The sequence below is a fragment of the Dermacentor silvarum genome, chromosome 11 (genome assembly GCF_013339745.2).
Source record: "Dermacentor silvarum isolate Dsil-2018 chromosome 11, BIME_Dsil_1.4, whole genome shotgun sequence".
Classification (NCBI taxonomy): domain Eukaryota; kingdom Metazoa; phylum Arthropoda; class Arachnida; order Ixodida; family Ixodidae; genus Dermacentor; species Dermacentor silvarum.
Genome location: NC_051164.1, coordinates 20,685,813 through 20,691,616, shown reverse-complemented (window position 1 = coordinate 20,691,616; position 5,804 = coordinate 20,685,813).

Below are 5,804 nucleotides of genomic sequence, written 5' to 3'. Positions count from 1 at the left end.
TGTCTTATTTATTTGTTAATATGACTGTGTATTTCTGCGCCTGATAATTTATTACTCTATAATCATTTATTCCGCCGCCGGAAAATAAATGAAACCAGTGGCATAAGGCATGCTTTGACAAGTAAATAAAGTATTGCGTCATGGAGTCACGTTGTTTTATGCTAATAATTGTAGTCATAAGTTGTGTACAGAAATTGTTATATATTGTGTATGTTTTATATATGTTATGTCTTATCTTTTCAACTGACCTTTAGTCAGGAAAATATTTCTTGACTGTGTCTTTGTATATTAAAACTTTCACAAATCGTTACATGGCTGTTTTCATTTATGTGTAGTTGTGCGACTTATAGGCACAAAACACACATATCTCCCTAACGTGAATAACTTAATCGGCTTTTCGCATGGCTCATCCGAGAGACGCGAGTCTCTTTGTGGTACGAGGGGACTCAGGTTATGAAATTGAACTATATATATATATATATATATATATGACCGATTAGGCAAGCTGGTCGGCCCCAGCCCCCCCCCCCCGGGAAAATGAAAACTTTCCGCCTATGGCTGGAACCATTACTCCCCTTCCAGATTCCTCGCACCACCTCATACTTATTTTAACCCGCCTATCAACGTGCGCAGTAGTGCCCCCTGGTGGGAGTTGTGGGGTCTTAATTTTCAGGCGATGAAATCGTTAGAGATCCTCCGCTGAGAAGGCAGTGTAACTAGACAGCGCCGCACGAGAGAGGAAACTGGTTGCCGCATTACGCGTTTCTCAGCGTTCGCACGCACTGGCGCGCCTTGCATTTCGGAGGCCACGCGCAGGTTTCGTGGCAGCTCCGCTAGATGGCGCCGAGTGTTCTTAGGGAAGCGCAAAAGATGAGTCCCGCTGCATAACAAGCCTCATACATAACTCGTTTCGACAGTGGCAATATGTTGTTTCGCTATGTTGGTTCAATGCTAAATGCAGTACCCTCGACAGTCATTGTGTGACATGTGTTCTGATTTTTTACATAATTCTGCTAGCTTTACAGAGCCAATACAACTACATGATTTGGTTGGGCAGTCGGCGATAAATGCTTCAGAAAAGCGTTAAAGTCAATCGGGCGAGTAGTTTCGAAGCGAAAAATGCCTCGACATCGAAAAAAAAAATGAAATCTTGTAGAAGGAGGAGGGTGCAACTTTATATTGTTAATTTGGCTTAGTGAGGGGTGGCTACCAGGCGATGCCTTACAGCCACCTCCTCGGCTCTTTTGATGGCCCTGAAGTTGAACCTCCAGGCTCGGGTCCCAGAGTATCGCTGCGCACGCTTCATGCGTGGGAGCAGCCAGGAGATCTGGTGGGACGCTTAAACTTCGCCTTTAAGAGTGGAACGCGATAGCATGCAAATATATTTCTACTTCGGGGTCCCCTGTGAGTAATTGACCTAGATAAACATACTCCTTTATAGACTCTAGAGGCTGACTGGCGATCCAGAATTCTTGTTCCCTTGCCAGGCTATAGAACAGAATATTTGCCTTCTCCATATCAATCTTGTGCTCGGCGCTTGTGTTCGTGTGTTCTTTCGTCTGTCGTCTTCCTTGTTGCGCCGTTCTGAAGCCATGCATCCGTACCAACTCGCCCAATTGTCAGTGCTACTCAATCTTCAACCCCACTCTTGCACTTTCTCGGTTAAGGTCCTCAATCAATTGTTGTAATTCGTCCCCATTGCTGCTGAATGGGACAATGTCATCTGCAAACCAAAGGTTGCCGAGATATTCGCCGTTGATCCTCACTCCTAAGCCTTCCCAGTCTAAGAGCGTGAATACTTCTTCTAAGCATGCAGTGAATAGCATTGGAGAAATTGTGTCTCCTTGCCTGACTCACTTCTTGATAGTTAACTTTCTACTTTTCTTGTGGAGGACCAATGTAGCTGTGGAACTTTTGTAGATATTTCCCAAGTTATTCACGTATGCCTCCTGTACTCCTTGATTACGCAACTGCAGCTAATGTAACCACAACGTTTACCAGAAAACGCTGGTGGCGAACACCACGCACGAAGGTGATCTTTCTGGCAGAAACGCGGCCTCTTGCATGGGCCGATCCCGGTGGCAGTGCACAGCCACGCCAAAAATTGCATCGTTTTCAGGTTTCTGTTATTGTTTCGTACTTTTAATATTTCAGTCTGAGAAGATTTAACATGAAAGGCATGTGCTGTCGGTGTTTTATTTCATGACATTTGTTTGTGGGCTGTCATTTTCACAATTCCGAGTAATTTTGGTCAAGACCGTAAGAAAAGGTATGAGCAACTTTAGTGATAGAATGACGTGGCAATATAACCCGCATATACCGCACGCCATATAGCGAGACATGGCATATACATATACTTAAACACATACGGAAATTTTCGCTCACGGAGAGCTCCACCGACGCGACACCGACACCGTATTTTCTGCGACACGAGGCCCCTTAACGTTATCGCGTTAATATGCAAGACACATATGTTCATGCCTGCTTATATAGCCGAAATATTCCTAAATATAATATATTCCTAAATATAATATATTGCTAAATATAATAAAAACATAAAAAGCTTGGTGATGCGGTGCAAGTGTAAATGCATGATTTACGTCATTTTGAAGAATCTACAAAAGGGATTCATTTCTGAAAGTTTATTTGTAATAATTTGATGCTTTAGGCAAGAAAAAAATTGTCGACGATTCCGACACTCCCTAATGCTAAATTTGAGCCCAGCTCTATACGTGTTTTCACATCGCGATATATTGCGGCAAAGAATTTAAGAGAGACATGTCGCAGAGTCGGCAATCGTCGCTTATCTGATCTACGGGTCAAGTGTGTCGGCTTTTACACATGACTCGTCAAAGCTTCCAGTATAATCGCCGGTGCTGCTTGGCTTCCAGAAAGTACTACACAATTCACACAAAACAATCGCAAACAATCGCAAAGAAGTGCGAACGAGACCAAACCAAACAAGCGCGAGCGAGAGCTGACGCGAGCAGACGATAGGTACGAAACTAGCGGTCTGGCTGAGGCCAGATACGAGTACGCATCGAGCTGTCGGGCGGGTCCACATGAAACCAGTTTTCCGCGCGCACGTCACTGAAGCCGCTCTCATTGGTCACCGCCGTTCGCGGCTCGCGTCTTTCTTTCATCTTTTGCTGTTGTGCTCGTTCGCTCGGTTACGCCATCGCCGACGTTCGCCGCAGGAATGGGCCATTAAGAGCTTCGGTCTAAAATGTTTACAATAAGCATCCGCCGCGTCATTAAGTGCCACGCCGTAAGCCTGCTTCAGTATACTGTGCGCTTCTCTAGAGCAGTAGAAAGATGTGACGGCCGCGCGAATGGCAAGACCGCTTGCCAAAAAGGAAAATTTGCGTGGTGACATGAAGAATCGACGGAATGCTTGCGCCATCATTCCTTTCTCAGCCTTGTGGCTACATCGCCGCTAGGATATTGACATTCACCAATGGCAGCAAATAAGGAAGTCGCAGTAGCCCGCAAGGCGAAGCATTGAATGCGATATCTAATAATGACAGCTATACGAAGTAAGGTTAGTAGTTTTACCGGCCGTATGAACTGCCGCAAACATTCGCTCACTAACTAAATTAACAAGCACGGTGTCACGCGCACACAGGCGACATGAACACATCTCACTCGATGTCCGCGGACACTCGCTATATAAGAACGCTGGCATGATGAAGAGCGGCAGCAGCGGAGAGAGTTCCCCTTCGTGCTGCTTCTCACTTCAATGTGAACTAGGCGCGCGAGAGCACAACGCACGTGACGCCATCAGCATCAGCTATTTTGGGTCGGCTAGCCTTCGAGCCCACCGCAGATTACATTCAAGGTCGGACGTACGCGGCCGCGCCGTGCGCAGCCACGGCCAGAGTAGAAGCAGAAACCTTGCTTACTTTGGCGCCCTTCTCCCCTCACCCTCATAGCGTGCGCACATTTCCCCGTTAGGATCCTCCTTGCGCGCGTGAGAAGACGCCGCCGCACCAAATTATCCTTCGCGGCTCACGCTCACACACACTCCCTCGTACCTACAACATACGATGCGCGGCCGCGATCTTATTGCACTTGAACTTTATAAGGAGCTTCAAACCAAATGCAGACAGTGGCGTATGTAGCTGTATGCGTCAGCGGTGTCTCGTACCACGTGACCGCCACATAAGGTTTCGGTGACGTGCAAGGTCTCCTGCCAAGTCCGAAGCCGCGATTCACTCGGCACTTTGAACTGGGGAGGTATTCTGTAAAAGTCCACCGAGTGGACATGTCCATTTCGTCTGCTGCTGAAGTGCCGGTTGGCTGTGGCGACTGGCTCTTGCTGAAGCACACTCCAGCCCAGCCAATCAGAACTTCAACGGTAGACGAAATGGACATGTCCACTAGGTGGACTCTTACAGAATACCACCCCTGGTCGCATTAGAATGTAATGAAATTATTTAATTCGCTTTCGAGGAATTGACGCTACACAGCACGGTCGACAGCTGTCCATTAAAGTAATGAAAGTGAGAGAAAGCTTTTGTTAGTATAGTGCTTCAACGAACTTGATAGTTGGTCACTTTATCCAGGTATATGGAGGTGATGCTTTGCGCATGTACCCGAGCAGTAGTTAACGCATTTTTTCACATTCCTAAAAGACTGAGATAACAACTTTTAAAAGGTATTATGCAACTGACCCTTCTTCGGTCTGAAGATGATATACAGGGTGCTTCATTTAACTTGGGCCAAACCTTAAAAATATCCAAATGCTACGTAGCTGGAGAGAACCAAGGTAATGTTGGCTGCCATCGCTTGGAGAGATATTATTTTTTGCATTCCGCCTAATTACATAATTAGGCTTAATTAATTAATGAACTTCTCAAATATAAAAATTATGTGTAAGTTGCCAATGAGAAAATTGTAGAGCAACATGAGAAACTCCCGATACAGCTTTCTGTTGCTCAATACGTGCTGCATAAAAGTGTTTTTCCGAGCGTGAAACAAGCCCGCGAATACACGCAAACTGCCTCGAGTGGCCAGTCGCGCGGCAATTTTGCGTGTATTCGTGGGCTTCTATGACGCAAAAATTCCACGGAATGCAAAAAATAATCTGAGTATCTCCAAACGACGGCAGACACAATTACCTTGGTTTTGTCCAGCTACGTAGCATTTTCATATTTTCAAAGTTAGGCCCAAGTTAAATGAAACACTCCGTAGAACACCAAGAAATACACAAAATTATGCGCTTTAGAAAAATATGCTTCTCCGCACAAGCACCCTTATTGCAGAGAAGCCAGCTTTCAGTCAACTTCCGACCGACATTTTTGTAATTTCCTATATTTCTGCTCTCTACCTCTCTTTGAGAGAGAGAAAGAGACAAAACTTTGTTTGTCCTTGCTGGGGTCAAGGGAGATAGAAGCTTTAATGATAAGTTGGAGATGTATCTCTGTTTAACTCATTTGATATCGCACATACACACGCATGCACGCACCCTTTAGAATTATTCATTTGCACATAATGTAAAAAATTAAAGGAAAGAAATACGGTACAATGATAGAATAAAGGGCTGTGGTGGCGGATGGGAGTTACAACCTCACTGGTTTGCGAGCACCTGCGTTCCCGCGGCCAATACTTCGAGACCACGATCGCGAGGATCATAAACATGTTATTGACAGGAAAACACTGTCTGTGGCAAAGGTTGAGCCACAAATGTAGCATTCCAGAGCTCTGGTGCAGTTTCGCCATTAAAAAAAATAATCAGTGGCGGCAACAAACAAACAAACGAACAAACTAAAATAAAAGCTAGGTGGCACGCACTAAGTATGGAT